Below are 26,033 nucleotides of genomic sequence, written 5' to 3'. Positions count from 1 at the left end.
AGGCTGGTGGGGGCCGGCCATCTAGGAGTTGCAGAAACACTGGACGGGCTGCGTGAACGTTTCAACCGGCCTGGGTACAAGCAGGACGTGCACGGCTGTGACGCTTTCACGTCTCAGAGGGGGCCGGGCCGCCAGTCTAGGGCGCCAATGCAGCAGTACATGGGGGCCCCAGTATGAGTCTACTGCTCCTCCCTGAAGAAGGGATTATTTCACAATCTGGGAAGCCACTATAAGGGGCCGGGAGAGACCCTCGACCGCATCTCCGATGTGGTATATCGGGTGTGCTTGCCTGAGCAGTGGAAGGCAGACGTGCAGCACCGGGACCGGCTGGCATCATGTCAGCCCTTGACCACTACTAACCCAGCGAGGGTGAAGGAAGGAGGTGACACTCTGGGTCTCTGCCTCTTGCCTCACACAAACAAGGTCTCACCTGGAGGGGGCTCCACAACCCCCCAGTGCCCCAGGAGGCAGCAACCCCCTCCGTGGACTTTTGGACTTTGTCATGGGTTGCTGAGGATGGCTGACTCCTCAGGTGGGGGCAGTGTGACGCTCTGGGGGGTGCGTGGTCGACTGCTTTTCTGATGACCAGCACTGTTTATTGTTCTTATGTTAAAATGCTTTTGTGGGAAGTTCCAGTTCATTTATTGTTACATTTTAGCATGGGTTATGCAGTTATTCGCTTGTGTATTTGTGGGTCATCCTAGCTGTACCGGAGGTGTGTGATGATCACCTCCCCCGTCTGCATGAGACTGAGCTGTTCTCTCTCTGGGTCACAGCACCCTGTCTGTTTTGTGTTTATCACAATAAAACTGCATCTGAGTTTAATGAGCTTCCTCGTCTGTCATTATGGACCAAATGCTCGTCACAGTATGTTGGGTCCGGGTTAAGACCTCAGAGATATTTGATACTCAGGAACTTGAATTTGCTCACTCTCTCCACTGAGAATGATCCATCTGCAAGGCAGCACCTCAGACAGTGCAGCAATCCCTCAGTACAGAGGCAAAGTTCTGACTAATTCTTTCATAGCATCACAGAGCAACTCAGCATGGAGAGAGGTCCATTGGGCCAACCAGTGCACTGTGCCCCCCCAAGTTGTCCAAATTTCCTACTTTCAGCCCGCAGTCGTCCAAACTCGCCCCTCTGTGTACCTTTCCAAGTGCTTCTTCAATTATGCTATTGTGCCTGCCTCAACCACTTCCTGTGGCAGCTCCTTCCATAGGAAAAGAATTAAGACATTCAGTCGATTAAGTCTGTTCTACCATTCCATCGTAGTTGATTTATTATCCCTTTCAACCCCATTCTCCTGATTTCTCCCCATATCCATATACTTAACTCCTGCATGGAAAAATTGTGCTCCAAATTATTGTAATTCTGAATTAGTTCCATTGTACGCCAGTCCCTTTAACATCTTTTCTCTCTCACCCTCTATTTCCTCTAGTTTTGGACTCCACTATACTGGGACAAAAGACTGTTACTGCCTCTCATAATTTTAGACACTTCCATTAGGTGGTGAAGTTCCATTGGCTTTTGTCCTCACATCCATGAAGACATCCCTGGCAGACTGTGTGTCCCTCTGATTCCATTCTCAATCCCTGCAATTGATCTCAGCCATGATTACTCATTACAAACCTCCAGGCAGTCATTCTGTGATGTATCGAGAATTAAAAACAAATTGTAGGAAGGATGTGGAAGCTTTACAGAGGGTACTGAAGAGATTTTCCAGCATGTTGCCTGGATTAGAGAGCATGTTGTGGTGAACTACATATACCTGTCTGGACATGCCCCCCCGCTGACTGCTCCTGTGGCTCCTCCCACTGACCGTGGCTCCTCCTACAGACCCCGGTATAAAGGCGATTGGGGCCTGAGCCCTGCCTCTCAGTCTCCAGGATGTAGCATGGTGGTCAATTGCTGCTTGTTCTTTCTTCCAGTCAATAAAAGCCAATATCTCGCCTCACGTCTCAGAGAAGTATTGATGGTGCATCACATGTCTTATGAGGATTTCTTGAGCAAGCTAGGGTTTTACTCTTCGGACAGAATGTGAATAAGACATGACTTGATAGAGGTGTATAAGAGGCATGGATAGAGTGGACAGCCAGAGACATTTTTCCCAGGGCAGAAATGGCCAGTATGGGGGTCATAATTTTAAGGAGATTGGAGGAAAGCATAGCAGGGATATGAGAGGTAGGGTTTTGACACAGAGAATGGTGGATGCATGGAACACACTGCCAGGGGTGCTAGATACATGAGGGACATTTAAGCAACTCTTAGATAGAAACATGAATGAAATGTAAAATGGAGGGCTTTGTGTGAAGAAAGTTTGGCACAACTTTGTGGGCCGTAGAGCCTGTACTGTGCTGTGTAGTGTTCTATGTTCTATGTCTCTGTATCTGCCTCTATTACCACCTCAGGTAGTACATTCCACTCACCCACCACTCTCTGTGTATAGAAAACAACAACAAAATAAACCTCGACCTGTTCCTATGGTTCATCATTTTAAATTCCTTGGTTAACTTTGCAGTCGTTCATGAGCTTAGAAAAATAGAGGGCTATGGGTAACCCTAAGTAATTTCTAAAGTAAATACATGATCGGCACATGAAGGTTATGCTGTAGGTTTTCTATGTTTCTATGATATCTTCCCATTTGGAAGATATATTGAGTAGTCCTGCACCCATCTTTTACTGATGATGTTCTCACTCAGGACAAAGTTTGGCCATGTATTAAACTCAACAATTTGGGATTCAGAGCAAATCGAGAATGTGGAACTTCTTGCATGTTACTGTTTCTGTTTCTTACCCACCAGCAGCTTCAATTCAGCAAATACCTCAGGCCTGTGTGTCACCTCCTTTCTTCAGTTCACCAATGATCTCAGACCACTGTTCCATCTGTCTTCCTCAATACACCAATCATCTTGGATCTCTGTCTCACCACCTTCCTTCAATTCACCAATGACCTCAGACCACTGTCTCAACCGACTTTCTCAATTCACCAATCACATCAGGTTCCTATCTCACTATTCCCCCTCAGCTCTTGCAATCTTGCCATTCCACTCTCATTCCTAATGCAGGGTTTTAATCTGATAAATAGTCATTTCCTCTCATGCTCACAGATGTGTGTGTGTGTGTGTGTGTTAAATTAGTAGTGCAAAAAAAAGTAGTGAGGTAGTGTTCATGGGTTCCATATCTATTCAGATATCAGATGGCAGAGGGGAAGAAGCTGTTCCCAAGTCACTCAGTGTGTGCCTTCAGGCTTCTGGACCTCCTTCCTGGTGGTAACAATGAGAAGAGGGCATGACCTGGCTGCTGGGGGTCCTTAACGATGGACGACGTCTTCCTGAGGCGCCACTCCTTTAAGATGTCCATGATGGAGCCAAATAATTTTATAGCTCTCTGCAGCGTATTTCGATCCTGTACAGTAGCCCCTCCCCATACCAGATGGTGATGCAACCAGTTAGCATGCTCTCCACGGTACATCAGCAAATTTGCTGATGATACTAAGCTGGGTGGCAGTGTGACATGTGATGGAGATGTTAGGAGAATTCAGGGTGACTTGGATAGGCTGGGTGAGTGGGCAGATACTTGGCAGATGACGTTTAATGTGAATAAGTGTGAGGTTATCCACTTTGGGAGTAAGAACAGGAAGGGCAGATTATTATCTGAACGGTGTAAGGTTAGGTAAGGGAGAAATACAAAGAGATCTAGGAGTCCTTGTTCATCAGTCACTGAAGGTGAATGAGCAAGTGCAGCAGGCAGTGAAGAAGGCTAATGGAATGTTGGCCTTTATTACAAAGGGAATTGAGTACAAGAGCAAGGAAATCCTCTTGCATTTGTACAGGGCCCTGGTGAGACCACACCTGGAGTATTGTGTACAGTTTTGGTCTCCAGGGTTAAGGAAGGACATCCTGGCTGTAGAAGAAGTGCAGCGTAGATTCACAAGGCTAATTCCTGGGATGTCAGGACTGTCTTACGAAGAGAGGTTAGAGAGACTGGGCTTGTACACACTGGAATTAAGGAGATTGGAAGGGGATCTGATTGCAACATATAAGATTATTAAGGGATTGGACAAGATAGAGGCAGGAAATATGTTCCAGATGCTGGGAGAGTCCAGTACCAGAGGGCATGGTTTGAGAATAAGGGGTAGGTCATTTAGGACAGAGTTAAGGAAAAACTTCTTCTCCCAAAGAGTTGTGGGGGTCTGGAATGCACTGCCTCTGAAGGCAGTGGAGGCCAATTCTCTGGATGCTTTCAAGAAGGAGCTAGATAGGTATCTTATGGATAGGGGAATCAAGGGATATGCGGACAAGGCAGGAACCAGGTATTGATAGTAGATGATCCTCCATGATCTCAAAATGGCGGTGCAGGCTCGACGGGCCGAATGGTCTACTTCTGCACCTATTGTCTATTGTCTATTGTCTATCTGTAGAAAATTGCAAGTGTTTTTGGTTTCTTACCAAATCCCCTCAAACTCCTAATGAAATGTAGCTGCTGTCATGCCTTCTTTGTGGTGGTATCTGTTAGTCTCGCGAGACCATGGATCTGCGCCTGGAATGGTTTCTAGGGCGCAGGCCTGGGTGAGGTTGTATGGAAGACCAGCAGTTGCCCTTGCAGCAAGTCTCCCCTCTCCATGACACCAATGTTGTCCAAGGGAAGGGCAAGGGCCCTAGTCGAGAGCCTGCCCCTGCCATTCTAATGTCTAGCACCGTTTATTGTTCTTGTGTTAAAATGCTTTTGTGGGATTATGGTGGGAAGTTCCAGTTCGTTTATTGTTATATTTTAGCTTGGGTTATTTAGTTATTTGCTTGTGTATTTGTGGGTCATCCTAACTGTAACCGGGGTGTGTGATGGTCACCTTCCCTGTCGGTGTGAGACTGGTTGGGTTTACTCTCCGGGTCATGGTGCCCGGTTTGTTTTGTGTTTATCGAGTTCAACGAGCTTCCTCGCCTGTTATTATGGACCAAATGCTCGCCACATTGATGCCAGGAGTGGGATGCGAGATAGACGACGAGATTGAAGAGATCCAACGTCACATAGAATGCCTTAAGACCCGGGGAATAAGACGAGGGACCGTGCAGTATGACTCCCCCGCACCCATGGGCAGGGCTCATGAAGACGGGACCTGCAGGGAGGACCTGGGAACTGAGCATTGTGCCTTCCCAGAGATCCCCAGTGGAGCGAGCGTACTCAGGCTCCCCAACCTGGGGGACAGAGCGGAGCGCATCATACGCCTCCGTAGCGACCCGCACCGGAGAACCCAAGATGCTGTACCCATGGGAGGATGGGCACCATGGCAGATGCTGCCGGAGCAACAGGAAGATCAAAGGGCCTTGACGATTTGAGCATCAAGACCACCCTGAAGCTCCCCAAATACGACAGTACCAGCCGCCTGGAGCCGTACTGGCGCGTCAAACTTGCCGCATGGCACATAGGGTGGAGCCCCACCGAGACAGTGGTGCACCTTGCCCTGACTTGAGGGAAATACCATACGGGCCCTTCTCGACCTAACGTGGCTGAGCAGCGTGACTACAGGGTGCTCAAGCAGCGTTTCGAGCAGAGGCCGTGGGAGGAAGCAATGAGGGAACAGCTGGGCAGCAGACGGTGCCATATGGGAGAGAGCTTGGGGGTGCTTGCAGCAGATCTCCACCACTGTGCTTGGCATGGCTACTCACAGTCCCCCCCCCGCAGCCCAGGAAGAGCTTGCCCTCCACGCCTCTGTAAAGGCACTGACACTGGAGCACCTTTGGCAGCATGTTCGCCTGACGTTGCCATCATCGTTGGACAAGGCACTGGCTGAGGCGGAGAGGGCAGAAGCACGCCATGAACCCGGGTTTGTGTCACCGAGGTGGAGCCCATGAGATGTGTCTGACCAGCGCCGCGCCGACCCTGCCGCTGGCCGCAAAACAATCTCTGCTACTGGCGCAGTGAGGCAGTTCATTTGACCCAGGAATGCCCTGCACCGGCACCATGCCGTGGCCCAGCGTAGCCATCAGGGAATGTCGAGTGGGTAGCACCGCCCGAATCCTCCAGCAGAACCCCTATGTTGTCATCCCTCTGGGTGGGCCGTCTGGGGGAAGAGCAAGGCTTATATGTGGACTGTGTGGTGGGGGGCATCAGATGCCAGGCGCTGGGGAAAACGGGGTCAATCATCACTATCATCCATCCCGGTGTCCTCCCCAATACGGACCAGCCATCCCCACCTGGGTGGACAATGACGGCGGTCAATAGACAATAGACAATAGGTGCAGAAATAGACCATTCGGCCCTTTGAGCCTGCACCACCATTCTGAGATCATGGCTGATCATCTGCTATCAATACCCGGTTCCTGCCTTGTCCCCATATCCCTTGATTCCCCTATCCATAAGATACCTATCTAGTTCCTTCTTGAAAGCATCCAGAGAATTGGCCTCCACTGCCTTCTGAGGCAGTGCATTCCAGACCCCTACAACTCTCTGGGAGAAGAAGTTTTTCCTTAACTCTGTCCTAAATGACCTACCCCTTATTCTTAAACCATGCCCTCTGGTACTGGACTCTCCCAGCATCTGGAACATATTTCCTGCCTCTATCTTGTCCAATCCCTTAATAATCTTATATGTTGCAATCAGATCCCCTCTCAATCTCCTTAATTCCAGCGTGTACAAGCCCAGTCTCTCTAACCTCTCTTCGTAAGACAGTCCTGACATCCCAGGAATTAGCCTTGTGAATCTACGCTGCACTTCCTCTACAGCCAGGATGTCCTTCCTTAACCCTGGAGACCAAAACTGTACACAATACTCCAGGTGTGGTCACGCCAGGGCCCTGTACAAATGCAGGAGGATTTCCTTGCTCTTGTATTCAATTCCCTTTGTAATAAAGGCCAACATTCCATTAGCCTTCTTCACTGCCTGCTGCACTTGCTCATGAGCCCCAAACTTCCCCAATGCCATGAGCTCTGATTTTACCCACCAATCTCCTATGTGGGACCTTATCAAATGCCTTCTGAAAATCGAGGTACACTACATCAACTGGATCTCCCCTGTCTAACTTCCTGGTTACATCCTCGAAAAACTCCAATAGATTAGTCAAGCATGATTTGTCCTTGGTAAATCCATGCTGGCTCGGCCCAATCCTATCACTGCTATCTAGATATGCCACAATTTCATCTTTAATAATGGACTCTAGTATCTTCCCCACTACTGATGTTAGGCTGACAGGATGATAGTTCTCTGTTTTCTCCCTCCCTCCTTTCTTAAAAAGTGGTATAACATTAGCCATTCTCCAATCCTCAGGAACTGATCCTGAATCTAAGGAACATTGGAAAATGATTACCAATGCATCCGCAATTTACAGAGCCTCCTCCTTTAGTACCCTAGGATGCAGACCATTTGGTCCTGGGGATTTGTCAGCCTTCAGTCCCATCAGTCTACTCATCACCATTTCCTTCCTAATGTCAATCTGTTTCATTTCCTCTGTTACCCTATGTCCTTGGCCCATCCATACATCTGGGAGATTGCTTGTGTCTTCCCTAGTGAAGACAGATCTAAAGTACTTATTAAATTCTTCTGCTATTTCTCTGTTTCCCATAACAATTTCACCCAATTGATTCTTCAAGGGCCCAACATTGTTCTTAACTATCTTCTTCTCTTCACATACCTAAAAAAGCTTTTGCTATCCTCCTTTATATTCCTGGCTAGCTTGCGTTCGTACCTCATTTTTTCTCCCCATATTGCCTTTTTAGTTAAGTTCTGTTGCTCCTTAAAAATTTCCCAATCATCTGTCTTCCCACTCACCTTAGCTCTGTCATACTTCCTTTTTTTTAATGCTATGCAATCTCTGACTTCCTTTGTCAACCACTGTGGCCCCTTTCCCCCCTTTGAATCCTTCCTTCTCCGGGGGATGAACTGATTTTGCACCTTGTGCATTATTTCCAAGAATACCTGCCATTGCTGTTCCACTGTCTTTTCTGCTAGGATATCCGTTCATTTAACTTTGGCCAGCTCCTCCCTCATGGCTCCATAGTCTCCTTTGTTCAACTGCAACACTGACACCTCCGATCTGCCCTTATCCTTCTCAAATTGCAGATAAAAACTTATCATATTATGATCACTACCTCCTAATGGCTCCTTTACTTCAAGATCACTTATCAAATCCTGTTCATTACACAATCCAGAATAGCCTTGTCCCTGGTCGGCTCTCGTACAAGCTGTTCCAAGAATGCATCCCCTAGGCACTCTACAAACTCCCTATCCTGTGGTCCAGCACCAACCGGATTCTCCCAGTTCACCTGCATGTTGAAATCCCCCATAACTACTGCAACATTACCTTTGCCACATGCCAATGTTAACTCCCTATTCAACTTGCACCCAATATCCATGCTACTGTTTGGTGGCCTGTAGACAACACCCATTTGGGTCCTTTTGCTCTTACTGTTCCTCAGTTCTATCCACACAGACTCTACTTCTCCTGACCCTATGTCCTATGTCCAGCTGGCGACAGTCACCAGTGACTGTGCGGCAATGCTAGGGAAGGGGAGGCTGCGTATCGCAGTGGGGAGAAATGCAACGGAGCATGAGGTGTGGCTCGCTGACATCCGAGAGTCCGGCATCCTTGGTCTGGACCAGCTGTCCCGCTGGAGGGCCCGTGTGGATGTGTCGGGGGCAACACTCTACCTCGCTGTTGAAAGCCATGGCTCTCCGGCAGGGCAGCTCCAGGAAGCGGTCCCACTAGGGGCAGCCACCACCGGCTTCACAGCGGCCCCTAGCAGTGTAGCACACCCGGTGCAACACAGCTGAACCAGGAGCAAGTGACGGTAACAGCCACCGACGACCTCTCCACTATGGACGTCAAACAGCTGTGCAGCGAACAGGTGAGTGATCCTGTGTTGGCCCGAGTGAGGGAATGGCTGAGCGTGGGACAACGGCCAGAGTGGGCAGAGGTTGCTGCCCTGGACCTGGAGACCAAGGCCTTGTACTCGAAGTGGGGAATGCTGGAGGTCCATGACGGGTTGCTGTTCCGGCGGTGGAAGTTGTCCGATGGTGACAGACATCTCTTGCAGCTGGTGGTCCCCGGGGACTCCGCGCCACGGTGCTGCGGTCGGTGCACAGGCTGGTGGGGGCCGGCCATCTAGGAGTTGCAGAAACACTGGACGGGCTGCGTGAACGTTTCAACCGGCCTGGGTACAAGCAGGACGTGCACGGCTGTGACGCTTTCACGTCTCAGAGGGGGCCGGGCCGCCAGTCTAGGGCGCCAATGCAGCAGTACATGGGGGCCCCAGTATGAGTCTACTGCTCCTCCCTGAAGAAGGGATTATTTCACAATCTGGGAAGCCACTATAAGGGGCCGGGAGAGACCCTCGACCGCATCTCCGATGTGGTATATCGGGTGTGCTTGCCTGAGCAGTGGAAGGCAGACGTGCAGCACCGAGACCGGCTGGCATCATGTCAGCCCTTGACCACTACTAACCCAGCGAGGGTGAAGGAAGGAGGTGACACTCTGGGTCTCTGCCTCTTGCCTCACACAAACAAGGTCTCACCTGGAGGGGGCTCCACAACCCCCCAGTGCCCCAGGAGGCAGCAACCCCCTCCGTGGACTTTTGGACTTTGTCATGGGTTGCTGAGGATGGCTGACTCCTCAGGTGGGGGCAGTGTGACGCTCTGGGGGGTGCGTGGTCGACTGCTTTTCTGATGACCAGCACTGTTTATTGTTCTTGTGTTAAAATGCTTTTGTGGGAAGTTCCAGTTCATTTATTGTTACATTTTAGCATGGGTTATGCAGTTATTCGCTTGTGTATTTGTGGGTCATCCTAGCTGTACCGGAGGTGTGTGATGATCACCTCCCCCGTCTGCATGAGACTGAGCTGTTCTCTCTCTGGGTCACAGCACCCTGTCTGTTTTGTGTTTATCACAATAAAACTGCATCTGAGTTTAATGAGCTTCCTCGTCTGTCATTATGGACCAAATGCTCGTCACAGTATGTTGGGTCTGGGTTAAGACCTCAGAGATATTTGACACTCAGGAACTTGAATTTGCTCACTCTCTCCACTGAGAATGATCCATCTGCAAGGCAGCACCTCAGACAGTGCAGCAATCCCTCAGTACAGAGGCAAAGTTCTGACTAATTCTTTCATAGCATCACAGAGCAACTCAGCATGGAGAGAGGTCCATTGGGCCAACCAGTGCACTGTGCCCCCCCAAGTTGTCCAAATTTCCTACTTTCAGCCCGCAGTCGTCCAAACTCGCCCCTCTGTGTACCTTTCCAAGTGCTTCTTCAATTATGCTATTGTGCCTGCCTCAACCACTTCCTGTGGCAGCTCCTTCCATAGGAAAAGAATTAAGACATTCAGTCGATTAAGTCTGTTCTGCCATTCCATCGTAGTTGATTTATTATCCCTTTCAACCCCATTCTCCTGATTTCTCCACATATCCTACTGCCTCTCATAATTTTAGACACTTCCATTAGGTGGTGAAGTTCCATTGGCTTTTGTCCTCACATCCATGAAGACATCCCTGGCAGACTGTGTGTCCCTCTGATTCCATTCTCAATCCCTGCAATTGATCTCAGCCATGATTACTCATTACAAACCTCCAGGCAGTCATTCTGTGATGTATCGAGAATTAAAAACAAATTGTAGGAAGGATGTGGAAGCTTTACAGAGGGTACTGAGGAGATTTTCCAGCATGTTGCCTGGATTAGAGAGCATGTTGTGGTGAACTACATATACCTGTCTGGACATGCCCCCCCCCGCTGACTGCTCCTGTGGCTCCTCCCACTGACCGTGGCTCCTCCCACGGACCCCGGTATAAAGGCGATTGGGGCCTGAGCCCTGCCTCTCAGTCTCCAGGATGTAGCATGGTGGTCAATTGCTGCTTGTTCTTTCTTCCAGTCAATAAAAGCCGATATCTCGCCTCACGTCTCAGAGAAGTATTGATGGTGCATCACATGTCTTATGAGGATTTCTTGAGCAAGCTAGGGTTTTACTCTTCGGACAGAATGTGAATAAGACATGACTTGATAGAGGTGTATAAGAGGCATGGATAGAGTGGACAGCCGGAGACATTTTTCCCAGGGCAGAAATGGCCAGTATGGGGGTCATAATTTTAAGGAGATTGGAGGAAAGCATAGCAGGGATATGAGAGGTAGGGTTTTGACACAGAGAATGGTGGATGCATGGAACACACCGCCAGGGGTGCTAGATACATGAGGGACATTTAAGCGACTCTTAGATAGAAACATGAATGAAATGTAAAATGGAGGGCTTTGTGTGAAGAAAGTTTGGCACAACTTTGTGGGCCGTAGAGCCTGCACTGTGCTGTGTAGTGTTCTATGTTCTATGTCTCTGTATCTGCCTCTGTTACCACCTCAGGTAGTACATTCCACTCACCCACCACTCTCTGTGTATAGAAAACAACAACAAAATAAACCTCGACCTGTTCCTATGGTTCATCATTTTAAATTCCTTGGTTAACTTTGCAGTCGTTCATGAGCTTAGAAAAATAGAGGGCTATGAGTAACCCTAAGTAATTTCTAAAGTAAATACATGATCGGCACATGAAGGTTATGCTGTAGGTTTTCTATGTTTCTATGATATCTTCCCATTTGGAAGATATATTGAGTAGTCCTGCACCCATCTTTTACTGATGATGTTCTCACTCAGGACAAAGTTTGGCCATGTATTAAACTCAACAATTTGGGATTCAGAGCAAATCGAGAATGTGGAACTTCTTGCATGTTACTGTTTCTGTTTCTTACCCACCAGCAGCTTCAATTCAGCAAATACCTCAGGCCTGTGTGTCACCTCCTTTCTTCAGTTCACCAATGATCTCAGACCACTGTTCCATCTGTCTTCCTCAATACACCAATCATCTTGGATCTCTGTCTCACCACCTTCCTTCAATTCACCAATGACCTCAGACCACTGTCTCAACCGACTTTCTCAATTCACCAATCACATCAGGTTCCTATCTCACTATTCCCCCTCAGCTCTTGCAATCTTGCCATTCCACTCTCATTCCTAATGCAGGGTTTTAATCTGATAAGTAGTCATTTCCCTTCGTGCTAACAGATGCTTCTCAACTTGCTGAGTTCCTCCAGCAGATTTAGGCATCTGCAGTCTTTTCTATCTCCATGCTCATACCATACTGCGTAAAGTATCATGCCATGAAGTGGAGAACAATGTTGTATTTTAATTTTCCATTCAGTTTCCATTTCAGCATAGGTCTCCCACAGTCTGAACTCACTGTATTCTGTTTGGATGTCAGATGCTTTCTGACCAACTGATAACAGTTGCTGACAGGAGATACGAGGCTATTAGGGAACTGCAGAACGCACACCCTGATGGTCTGTTTATTGTCGCCGGTGATTTTAACCACGCAAACCTTAAGTCAGTGCTCTCCAAATTCCATCAGTATGTGGACTTTGCAACGAGAGGGGTGAACATGTTGGACTTGGTTTACACAAACATTCCCGATGTGTACCAGGCAGAGCCCCGCCCCCACCTCGGATACTCAGACCACATCTCTGTTATGCTAATCCCAGCATACAGACCGCTCATCAGGACTCCAGACCAGTTCAGAAGCAGGTGAAAACCTGGCCAGCAGGAGCCATCTCTGCTCTTCAAGACTGCTTTGAGCACACTGACTGGCACATGTTCAGGGATGCTGCAACCGATGGTGACTCTACCAACTTAGAGGAGTACACAGCATCAGTGACCAGCTACATCAGCAAGTGCATTGATGATGTTACTCTGTCCAAGACCATCACTATACGTGCCAACCAGAAGCCATGGATGACCGCAGAGGTGCGTGCGCTGCTGAGGTCCCGTGACTCCGCCTTCAGAGCAGGCGACAAGGCAGCTTTAACAACAGCAAGGGCCAAACTGTCCCGAGCTATCAGAGGGGCAAAGCGTGACCACGCCCAGCGAATCCACAGCCACTTCCAGGACAGCAGCGACACATGGCGCATGTGGAAGGGCATCCAGGACATCACCAATTACAAGACAACAACCTGACAATGCAGGTGATGCCTCCCTCCCAAATAACTTCTACGCCCAGTTTGAGGCGGAAAATGACGTGGCGGCGAGGAAGTCCACCCCTCCTACAAATGACCAGGTGCTGTGTCTCTCCGTGGCCAACGTGAGAAGAACCCTGTGCAGGGTCAACCCACAGAAGTCTGCTGGACCAGACAACATCCCTGGTAGAGTGCTCAGAGGATGTGCAGACCAGCTAGCAGATGTTCTCACTGACATCTTCAACATCTCCCTGAGCAGTGCCACCATTCCAACGTGCTTCAAGGCCGCCACCATCGTCCCTGTGCCGAAGAAGTCTTCAGTTTCCTGCTTAAATGACTACCGTCCCATTGCACTTACATCCATCATCATGAAGTGTTTCGAGAGGCTTGTCATGAGGCATATCCAGACCCTGCTGTCTACATTGACCCCCTGTAGTTTGCGTACCTTCCAACCGCTCAACAGATGACACCATTGCCACCACCCTCCACCTGGCCCTAACCCACCTGGATAAAAAAGACATATATGTTCAGATGCTGTTCATAAACTTTAGTTCAGCATTCAACACAATCATCTCTCAGAAACTGATTGGAAAGCTGAGCCTACTGGGCCTGAACACCTCCCTCTGCAACTGGATCCTAGACTTCCTGACTCAGTCAGTCCGGATCGGAAGCAGCATCTCCAACACCATCACACTGAGCACAGGGGCTCCCCAGGGCTGCGTGCTCAGTCCACTGCTGTTCACTCTGCTGACCCACGACTGTGCTGCAACACACAGCTCGAACCATATCATCAAGTTTGCCGATGACACGACCATGGTGGGTCTAATCAGCAAGAATGACGAGTCAGCTTACAGAGAGGAGGTGCAGCGGCTAACGGACTGGTGCAGAGCCAACAACCTGTCTCTTAATGTGAACAAAACAAAAGAGATGGTTGTTGACTTCAGGAGGTCACGGAGCGACCACTCCCCACTGAACATCGATGGCTCCTCGGTAGAGATCATAAAGAGCACCAAATTTCTTGGTGTTCACCTGACGGAGAATCTCACCTGGTCCCTCAACACCAGCTCCATAGCAAAGAAAACCCAGCAGCGTCTCTACTTTTTGCGAAGGCTGAGGAAAGTCCATCTCCCACCCCAAATCCTCATCACTTTCTACAGGGGTTGTATTGAGAGCATCCTGAGCAACTGCATCACTGCCTGGTTCGGAAATTGCACCATCTCGGATCGCAAGACCCAGCAGCGGATAGTGAGTTCAGCTGAGAAGATCATCGGGGTCTCTCTTCCTGCCAACACGGACATTTATACTACATGCTGCATCCGCAAAGGAAACAGCATTATGAAGGACCCCATGCACCCCTCATACAAACTCTTCTCCCTCCTGCCGTCTGGGAAAAGGCTCCGAAGCATTCGGGCTCCCACGATCAGACTATGTAACAGTTTCTTCCCCCAAGCTATCAGACTCCTCAATACCCGAAGCCAAGACTGACACCTTGCCCTACTGTCCTGTTTATTATTTATTGTAATGCCTGCACTGTTTTTGTGCACTTTATGCAGTCCAGTGTAAGTCTGTAGTCTAGTGTAGCTTTCTCTGTGTTGTTGTTTTTTTTATTATGTAGTTCAGTCTAGTTTTTGTACTGTGTCATGTAACACCATGGTCCTGAAAAACGTTGTCTCATTTTTACTATGTACTGTACCAGCAGTTATGGTCGAAATGACAATAAAAGTGACTTGACTTGACCTGACTTGAGAGGCAGTAGATGCTGGAAGTCTGGAACAACACACAAAAGTTCTGAGGAACTCAGCAGGCCAGGTAGCATCCATCCATGGAGACAAATAGATGATGCTGAGGATGTTCTATGAGTCTGTGGTGGCCAGTGCTATCATGTTTGCTGTTGTGTGCTGGGGCAGCAGGCTGAGGGTAGCAGACACCAACAGAATCAACAAACTCATTCGTAAGGCCAGTGATGTTGTGGGGGTGGAACTGGGCTCTCTGATGGTGGTGTCTGAAAAGAGGATGCTGTCCAAGTTACATGCCATCTTGGACAATGACTCCCATCCACTCCATAATGTACTGGTTAGGCACAGGAGTACGTTCAGCTAGATACTCATTCCACCGAGATGTAACACTGAGCGTCATAGGAAGTCATTCCTGCCTGTGGCCATCAAACTTCACAACTCCTCCCTTGGAGTGTCAGACACCCTGAGCCAATAGGCTGGTTCTGGACTTATTTCCACTTGGCATGATTAACTTATTATTATTTAATTATTTATGGTTTTATATTGCTATATTTCTTCACTATTCTTGGTTGGTGCGGCTGTAACAAAACCCAAGTTCCCTCGGGATCAATAAAGTATGTCTGTCTGTCTGTAAACATTTTGGGTGGAGACCCTCCCTCTGGACTGAAGATGGTCAGTATGAAGGGATGGGGCGAAGGGATGGAACAGGAGAAAGAAAATAATGAAAAAATCGAGGTGAGGACTGAAGACAGCCAGGTTGAGAGGAGGATAATGGAAATTGCATCAAGGCAGGGAGAATAGAGATACGCTGCTATCTGTAAAGAGTTTGTATGCTCTCCCTGTGCCTGTGTGGGTTTCCTCCAGGTGTTTCGACGTTGTTTCCTTCGGGTGCTCTGGTTTCTTCCCACAGTCCAAAGATCTACCGGCTGGTAGGTTAATTGGTCATTGTAAATTGTCTCGTGATAGGCTAGGATTAAATCGAGGGATTGCTGGGCAGCGCGGCTCAAGGGGCCAGAGGGACCAATTCTGTGCTATATCTCAATAATAAATAGAGGTGACAAGGGGCTGCAGGTGATGGACAGATGTATGGTGGAGAGTGTTTGGACTGGTTGCATCACTGCCTGGTATGGAGGGTCCAATGTTTGCAGGAGGCTGCAGAGGGTCATAGACTCAGTGGGCTTCATCACAAACACAACCCACCCTCCCATGAGATGGTGGCATCCACTATGACTCTCAGCATCCAGGACATGCCCTCTTTGTGTTACTACCACCAGGGAGGAAGTGCAGGGGCCTGATGACCTACACTCAATGATTCAGAAATTGCTTTCTCTCCTCAACCATCAGATGTCTGATCAGTTTGTGAACCCATGAACACTACTCTTGTTACTCCTTTATTTTTTTTACTGTTTATTTATTTTTGTAGTTTATAGTAATTTTATATCTTTGCACTGAACTGCTGCTGGAAAACAAATTAATTCACATCATTTAAGATAGTTGTAATAAACCTGGTTCTGATTCTGGAATCTATTAGGAGAGGAAGGTGGAGAATGGAATTAAGTTGGGAAGGACAGATGGGAACATTGGGAGAGGGGACCCGGTGTGAGGAATGGTAGGCAGATGGATTAGGTGAAGCAGTAATGGAATTATACTTGAACCTGCCTCTCATTTTTCTCTCTCTTTGTCTGCCTCCATCCATCACCCACTTGTCACTGTCTCCCAGCTCCATCGATTAGACAGAAATGTCAAACACTAAAGGGCATAGCTTTAAGGTGAGAGGGGCAATGGTTTAGAGAAGATTTATGTGGCAAGATCTTTACACAGAGAGTAGTAGCTGTCTGGAATGCTCTGCAAGAGGAGGTGGTGAGTGGAGACACATTAGCATTGTTTAAGAGGCATGAACAGGCTGTGTATGGAGGGATACAAACCACTCACAGGAAAAGACACATTAATTTGGCATAATATTTGGCACAGAATGTGCTGTTCTATGCTGTATGTTCTGCAATTCAGAATAGGAGTGTTCTTCCCCAGCTCCTTGCTCAGTTTGCTGGGAGTGTTGAAAGTGTTCCCAACAGAGTAATATGCAGTACATTCTGCCCATCTTTTCACACATTCTACTGGAATAGTCAGTCTTTCTCAATGGCCTTCAGACCAGAAGTAAACACCTTGTCGACAAGGCTTTATTAATGACCTTCAAACCAGAGGTCAGGCCTGGTCCACGTGGCTTTAACAATGGCCCCCAGACCAGAACTCCAGGTCTAGTCCACAAGGCTTTTTCAATGGACTTTGAATCCAGCAAGCTAGAAAATCAATGGTTAAACTCCAAGACAAAATTTGAAAGTAGTTGATCATTAGCCAAGGAGGACAATGCCAATCCTTTCATTGGATGGGTTAATACATGGACAGACTCCAGCTCATTGATTTTTTTGGCAAGGCCTTATAAATAAAAGTACTTCTGTACACTGTTAGCATTTCTTCAATTACTAATCAGCATCAGATTTCACACAGAAATACTGCATAATTTATAAAATGTTATTTAAACTAAAATCATTTTAAGATCTACTTCTGCAAGCTGTTTACAGAGAAATTAAGTGTCATTGATTGCAGAGAATTTGTCTTTGAGTGAGAAGTTGCTGGCTGTTGATTTCATCCTGACTCCCACACACTCCTTAAGCCCCAACATCCTTTTCATCTCACTCTCCTCTTTGCAGATTTCTGCCCTTTTTCCACAACTCCACAGTGAATGTGTACGTGGGTAAAACACTGACCGATATTCTTGCTCAGACAGGTACTAACAGCCATTGATCGGCCTCTTTCGCAGGCAAGACAGCAAATGAAACACAATCATTGGTTCAGAGACTTTTCACTCAAAATATGATCTCTGTGGACATCCTGGATTAAAATTTCAGAGCCAAATCCCACTGACGCACAAATTTTTAATGAACCGCATTCAGAATCAGAATCAGAGGCAACGAATACTGTCTTTTACCCTATTGCGCACAAGCTTCCGATAATTGCAATTGGAATTGAGTTTAATATCACTGATATGTGTCATGATATTTGTTGTTTTGCAGCAGGAGTATAGTGCAATACATAAAAAATTTACTACAGGTACAGAAACAGTAATAAATATATTAAGTAGTGCAAATGGAGAGGAAAAAGGTACTGTTCATGGTTTGTTTAGAAATTTGATGGTGGAGGGGAAGAAGCTGGATTCTGGATATGGGTTGGATTTTAACATTTAAGAGAAATTGGATAGGTACAGGGATGGGACTGGCTACAGTTTGGGTGCAAGTCGATGTGACTATGCAGAATAATAGAAGAGCCAACAAGTTTATTTCTGTGCTGTAGTGTTCTAGGACTCTAATACGTTAAATGATCCTTTAAATGTTGAGTGTGGGTCTTCAGGCTCCTGTACCTCCTCCTTGATTGTAGTAATGAGAAAGGGAATGTTCTGGATGGTGGGTGTCCTTAACGATGGATGCTGCCTTCTTGAAGCATTGTCTTTTGAAGACGTCCTCAGTGATGGGTTATTGCATTATCACGAGGCCTGAATGAATATAGGATTCTAGGAATGAGAATGGAAGATGAGTAACAACAAATTAAATGTATAAAAAAATGGTGTTAATTTTCCAGGAGTGATTCACTGAAGGGAAAAAAAGGCAAAACTGAAAGAAGAGACCATATTTTGATATGATTGAGACTGGATGCTGGTGTTGAAAGGATGAACAAGTCTCAGACTGATGTGCTTTGATACTTCTGGAGTCTGAGACTGGCTCTTGGCTGATCGAAGGTTGTCCTGAAAATACCCACATCTCCAAAGTGAGACACACAGAAATGGAAACAAAGAATGTGGTTTTGATGGAGACCGAAAATGGAAATTCCAGGGAAGGCAAGAGATTACCTGATCAAACTCTACTTCCGTTCTGGACAGCAGGTAGGGGTGTGTGTGTGTGTGTGTGTGTGTGTGTGTGTGTGTGTGTGTGTGTGTGTGTGTGTGTGTGTGTGTGTGTGTGTGTGTGTGTGTGTGTGTGTGTGTGTGTGTGTGTGTGTGTACATGTACAGACACTGGGACCATTGAGGCAGGGGGGAGGGTACTGGGAGGGTTGAGGTGGGAGGGGAGGGTACCAGGAGGATATCCTGGTGACCAGTCATTTTAATTCCACTTTCCACTTCCATTCTGACATGTCATCTATTGACACAATGAGGCCACTCTCAGGTTGAAGGAGCAACACCTCATATTCCGTTTGGGTAGTTTCCAACCGGATGGCACGAACATTGATTTCTCCAACTTCCAGTAATTCCTCTCTTCTTTTCTGTTCTACCTCTTACCTGTTCATATTTTCTCACCTGCCTTTCACCACCATCTGGTGCCCTTGCTCCTTCCCTTTTCCCTGTGATGCACTCTTCCCTCATCATAAGGGGACAGGAGGCTGGACCCAAGTGCAGGACACAGGCACTGAAGTACTAGGGGCAGACGGGAACAACTAAATGATAGACAAGATGTGGTGAACATGGTGTGCGTGAGGGATGTGACATTCAAGGTGATGCTGGGGTTCCGGGAGAGTCTTAGAGTTCAGGCAAGGAGGAGGATCCCAGAGTCCAGGCAAGGTCTAGGAGTTCACTGGGCAGGGTCTGGACCTCCCAGGCAGGAACACAGGGGCCTGAGCAGGTCGCAGGGCACCTGGGTAGGTTGCAGGGCACAACCCATCAGCAGCAAGGGATGGAAAGGGGCAGAGTCCCCCACCAGGCAACAGCAGTCTAGCCAGGCTTGCCCGACAGAGGCAAGGGATAGGAAGGGAACTAGGTCCAGGGTGACTGCCAGACTTACTTGAAGAACTCTTTAACAAGGGGGAACTCCAAGCCAGGATAGGCAGAACAACCCCCAACTTCACTCTGTCCCAGAGCCCCATATATACACCGCCAGCCGATGGGCATCAGGTGCACCTCCTTGAGCCCCAACAAGCCACAATGATCCACAGGTGTGACTAATTGGGCTCAAAGGCGAAAGTAGGGACGGCTGTAAGACCCGGAGTCAGGAGTCCGCGGACCGGATCAAGACCTGAAATGCAGGCTCCGGACCGGACTGTAACATCCCTCCTATTGGATTCCTTTTTCTTCAGCCATTTATATTCACCACCTATCACTTTCCAGCTTTTCATTTCATCCCTCTTACCCATCCATCTACCTTCCCCTTCACCTGACCTTCGCCTGTCAGCTTGTCCTCCTTCCCCTCCCGCCACCTTATTCTTTTATTCTTCCCCCTTCCTTTCCAGTCCTGGTGAAACTTCTTGACCTGAAAGGTCAACTGATTCTTCCTCTCTAGATGCTGCCTGACCTGCTGAGTTCCTCCATCATTTAGTGTGTGTTACTAGGGATTGGGGAGAGCAGCACTGGAATGTACTGGGGGAAGGAGGTGAAGGAGAGTGTCAGGGAGCACAATATGCTGCCATTGATATTTTCTGTGTCTGCCATGAAGGAGGAATAGTCTAGGTGGTCTGAGTAAACACACTGAGAGACAGGTCAGTGGAGGAACTGGTTCAGATGTTTAAACGACTGCTATGTAATATTCAGCAATCATTTAATCGCAACCAACAAGAGGCTATCCATGAGAAAGAAGCACAATCCAACAGAGGTAAAAGGTAAAGTTAAACTGAAAACTAGGGTGTTGAGAGAGACAAGGGCTAGGGGTAAACCAGAGGACTGAGGCGTGTTTGGATTTCAGCAGTGGAAGAGTGCAAACCTTAGATTGTGGGAGAATATGTATTTTGAGCATGTGCTACAAAAACAAACAAGTTTCTATGGAAAATGCTGGAGGAGCTCAGCAGGCAACCATGGAAAAGAGGAGAGTCAATGTTTTGTGCTGAGATCCTTCATTAGGACTGGAGAAAAAAGATGAGAAGTCAAAGTACGAAAGTGGGGAAAGGGGAGGAAGAAATGCAAGGTGAAACTGGGAGGAGGCAGGGCAAGTAAAGAGCTGGGAAGTTGACTGGTGAAAGAGATAAAGGGTTGGAGAAGTGGGAATCTGATAGGAGAGGACAGAAGCACATGGAAGAAGGGGGGGGGGAGGAGCCGCAGAGGGAGGTGATGAGCAGGTACGAAGAGGAGGTGAGAGAAGGAAAAGAGGATGGGGAATGGTGAAGGGGGGGGGGGGGGGGTGAGGAGAGTTGGACAATTACCAGAAGTTCGAGATATCAATGTTCATGCCATCAGGTTAGTGACTTAGTGGCTTCTATGGATACGTAAATAGGAAGAGGATGACTCAGGTAAGTGTGGGCCTCTAAAGAATAAGGTAGGTAAATTAATAACAGCAAAGACACAGTGGTGTGTTGAATACATTTTTGCATCAATTGTCATTGTGGAATAATTTGTGAAATTAGATGATCTATGTTAATAGGTGACATGGTAGTGCAGTGGTTAACGTAACGGTTTACAGTACCAGCAAGCTGGGCTCGATTCCGCCACTGTCTGTAAGGAATTTGTACTTTCTCCCCATGACCACATGGGTTTCCTCTGGGTGCTCTGTTTTCCTCCTACGTTCCAAAGGCATATGTGTTAGTGTGTTAATTGGTCACATGAGTGCAATTGGGTCACTGTCTTGTTGAGGCAGCATACTGTGCTGTTTCTCTAAGTAAATTAAGTAACAGAATTTACAAAAAAAAATACAATTACACAAGATAAAAGAATGCAGAAACTCAGGAGCCTAAGGCAGACATGTCACCAGGTCCTGACAGACTGCACATGAGGAATTTAGAGGAAGTAATTGCAGAGGTTGTGGGCCCATCGGTTGAAAATTTTCTTAACTTGTTAAACTCTAGGTGGGTCCTAGAAGATTGGAAAACAGCCCACATGACTTCCTTGGTTAACCAGATGTGGATTATTATCACACAGATTACCAGATTATTATCACAGTGACTCTGGCTCACCCTGTCAGAGATATTTCCTATATCCCTACCCTTTCACTGACTTAAAACTAATTTGTTTTCTCTTTCCCAGGTCTACTGTAGATTGAAAATGTTAATCTTGTTTCTCCCTTAACAGATGCTGCCTGAATGGGCGAGTGTTTCCAGCATTTTTTGCTTTTATTTCACGTTTCCAACATCTGCAGTTTTTTTTTTTGGTTTTCCATCCCAAATCAGAGATAATTAAATGCAATCTTGTTAATGACAACTTCATGAATTAGTTACCCTGAGGTACTTCTCTTTAGAACAGAGAGGAGGAATTTCTTTAACCAGAGAGTGGTGAATCTGTAGAATTCAGTGTCACAGACGGCTGTGGAGACCAAGTCATTGGGAATATTTAAAGCAGAGGGCAATAGGTTCTTGATTAGGAAGGGCATCAAAGGTTATGGAGAAAGATCAGGAGAATAGGTTCAGATAATAAATTAGTCATGTTTGAAATGTGGAAGCAGACACAATTGACCAAATGGCCTAATTCTGCTGTTATGGTCTCATGGTCTTATGGCAAATCTGCTGTCTCTGATAGGTTAGTCAATAGACGGTCACCATGGTTTAATGTCAGGGAATGTGCTGAAGTGATATCTAGTTGTAGCATTATTGGCCGTAAAAAGAATAGCAAGGATCATCTGTACCACAAAGGAACTAACTTGGAAATGTTTTATTAATTCAGCCAAAATTTTATGGGAATTGAAATAGACTTCAAAATTGGAGCTGGATTGGTTCATGTTATGGAAAATAAAAATAAAATGTGTCTGAAAATGTAGAATACTAGTTTGTATAAGACATTTGTGTATATCTGGGTTTAACAAGTCTAACTGGTTACTGCTGGAATCCTCCATGAAGAATGACCAGCTCCTGGCTAACACACACACACACACACACAAAGTTCCTCAGTGTGTATAGGCTGTCTTGGTCCAATGACGTTAATGTCACAACCAAGAAAGTTCACCAGCACCTCTAATACCTCAGAAAGCTAAAGAAATACAACATACTCCCATTGACCTTGACCAATTTTTATCAATACATCAGAGGGACCATTTTGTCTGGATGCATATCAGTTTGGTATGGCAACTGCTCTGCATATGACCACGAGAAACTGAAGAGAGTTGTGGACACAGCTCAGCACATCACAGGAACCTGGCTCACTTCCATGGACTTTGTCTATACTTCTCACTGCCTTAGTAAATCAGCCGGCAGAATCAAAGAATCCAGCTACCCCAGACATTTTCTCTTATCTCCCCTTCTATAGGGCAGAAGATACAAAAGCCTGAAAGCACGTATCACCAAGCTCAAGCACAGTTTCCATCTCACTCTTGAATGGACGTCTTGTATGATAGGACGGACTCTTGGCCTCACAATCAGTCTCTTGAACAAGAATCGATAACTTCACTCACACCAACATTGAACTGACTCCACAATTCATGGACTCACTTTCAAGAACTCTACAATCCACGTTCTCAATATTTATTGCTTACTTATTTATTATTTTTATGTTGATTTTTTCTTTTTTTGCATCTGCAATTTGTTATCTTTTGCACATTGATTGTCTGTCTTCGTTGTGTTCAGATTTTCATTGATTCTATTGTATTGCTTTGTATTTATTGAGAACGCCCACAAGAAAATCAATCATAAGGGAGTATATAGTGACGTATATATACTTTGATAATAAATTTACTTTGAACTTTGAAACAATCTACCTCGTTGTGATCTTGCACTTTATTGTTTACCTGCACTGTACTTTTTCAGTAGCTTTTACACTATATTCTGCATTGTTATTGTTTTACATTTTTTTCTACCTCAATGCACTGTCTAATGATTTGATCTGTATGAACAGTTTCCAGACAAGCTCTTTACTGTATCTTGGTACCTGTGACAATAATAAACCAATACAATATAATACACACAACTTGATTGGACAATGCAGTGGGATGCTATGAATATAAAACAAGGTTCTCTTATTGTAACAAGCATACACGGGTTTCAGATTGAACATTTTCATACATTGAATTCATTTGGTTGTAGAAATAAGCAACTGAAATTGTACACTCAGTGGCCACTTTATTAGTTATCCCTGTACACCTGCTGGTTAATGCAAATATCTAATCAGCCAGTTAAATGGCAGAAACTCAATGCATGAAAGTATGCAGACATGGTCATGAGATTCAGTTGTTTTTCAGTCAAAATGGGGAAGAAATGTGATCCAAGTGACTTTGACTGTGGAATGATTGTTGGTGCCAGATGGGATGGCATGAGTATCTCAGAAACTGCTGATCTCCTGGGATTTTTATATGCAACAGTCTCTAGAGTATACAGAGGATGGAGCAAAAGAAAGAAAAAAACAGTGAGTGGCAGTTCTATGGGTGAAAGTGCTTTGTTACTGAGAGAGGTCAGAGGGGAATGGCCAGACTGGTTCAAGCTGACAGGAAGGCAACAGTAACTCAAATAGCCACCTGTTACAACAGTGTTACGATATGGCAACAATGAATATAGAATTGAGACAGGTTTTTTATAAACAAATAAACATTTATTTGAACTCTGCTCAATAAAAATGAAAAGTAAACAAACGACTAGCTTAACTGGAAGTTAACTGCTATATGGCAACTTGAACAGTTCTTAAAGCAATAAATGCGAACACAGTTCTTAAAGTGGTAAATGCGAAAGTCCAAATGATTTATACAGTCAATTAGGAGAGACTTTCCTGAAGTAACGAATTCCTCGATGATGTGCCATTACTGCTGATCCCAGCCGAAATATGCCTTGCCCGAAGGATTCACGATGAAGGAATTAAAAACGGCTTGAAGGAACTGACCTTTTCCTTGGCGAATAACACTGCGCCCAACCCTTTCTGCTCTTACAATTTTATTTATTGAGATCCGGTGTGGAACAGGCCCCTCTGGCCTTTCGAGCCATGCTGTCCAGCAACTCCTAAATTAACCCTAGCTGAATCACAGGACTATTTACACTGACCAATTAACCTTCCAACTGGTACATCCTCAGATTGTGGGAGGAAACCAGAGGAAACCCACATGATCATGAGGAGAGCATACAAACTCCTTACGGTGGTGGGAATTGAATCTGGGTTGCTGAAACTGTGTATGGAGGAACATGGTGATATTGTTGCTGATGGTTATGATAAGGTCCAGTGGCTGTGTAAAGTTAGAATTGTTTTCTTCATGCAAAGATAATGTCACAGATCAAAGTTAGAATCTTCGGTACCGAATTTACAGTAGCATAGCAGCTAGCCCAATGCTCTGACAGCTCAGGGGTTCTAGAGTTTAATACCAGTGCTCTCTGTAAGGAGTTTGTACATCCTTCCTGTGACCGTGTGGGTTTCCTCTGGGTGCTCTGCTTTCCTTCCACAGTCCAAAGACACATCAGTTGGTAGGTTAAGTGGTCATTGTAAATTATCCTGTGCTTAGGCTAGGGTTAAATAGGTTGGTTGCTAGGCGATGCAACTTGGGCTGGAAAGGCCTGTTCCATATATAGTATCTCTAACTAAAAATGAATAGAATAAAAGTTTATTTTGCTCTTAGAGTGGTAGGAATGTGGAATAATCAGAGGCAGACTGAGGTTATAGTAGAATTCAAGTGTTTCTTTAAAAAAAAGAATAAAAAAAAGAATTATATTGTTGAGAAGGAGAGAATGTGATATTAAGGAGAGCTTGAAGAAAATGAAAGTGTGTTGAGTTGAAGTGCTCAATGGCCAAGTGTAATATTCCCCGATTGTATAACTTCAAACCTGGGTGATCACAGTTTTTGATTTAAGCCAACAGGAAGTTCAAGTTCAATTACTGCTGACTGTGTTTGAACCTCATTATTTTGCAATAAATCACCTCCTGCCAAACTGCCAGGGAAATGCAATGTCTGAGCAATAGATGACACAGAACAGGATTAACCCCTGGCAGGCTACTGAATGTGGAGGGCACACTAAAAAATAAAATTGGAAAGTTTCCCAAAAAAGTAGTTACACATTTAAAGAAAAATCTCTGCCTGAACCACAGATGACAACTTCTCAGAGAAGTGTGAAATGACTATAAGCAGCTTAATACCCAGGGTCTGGTGCTGGACGGAAGAGAAATCAAGAGGCCGGTAGGGCTTCCTTTTCTAGGTGCCATTTTCCAAAGCACAGAAACTTTGAAACCTGAAACAGCTGGTGCAGAGATATCTGTTTGCTGGTGTTGGATTCCAGATGTTGAGGTGTTGTGGGCAGCAATATCTTACTCTATAGATCCATGGCAACATCCAAGCCTCAAAGCATGGAAACAATCCCTTCAGCCCATTCAGTTTCTTCCAACTATCAATCATCCATTTTACACTAATCCAATCCTTACCTACTTTTATTCTTCCTACATCTCTATTACACTCC

This window comes from Hemitrygon akajei, chromosome 26, assembly GCF_048418815.1.
Source record: "Hemitrygon akajei chromosome 26, sHemAka1.3, whole genome shotgun sequence".
NCBI classification, from domain to species: Eukaryota; Metazoa; Chordata; class Chondrichthyes; order Myliobatiformes; family Dasyatidae; genus Hemitrygon; species Hemitrygon akajei.
Note: the sequence above shows the minus strand (reverse complement) of the source record.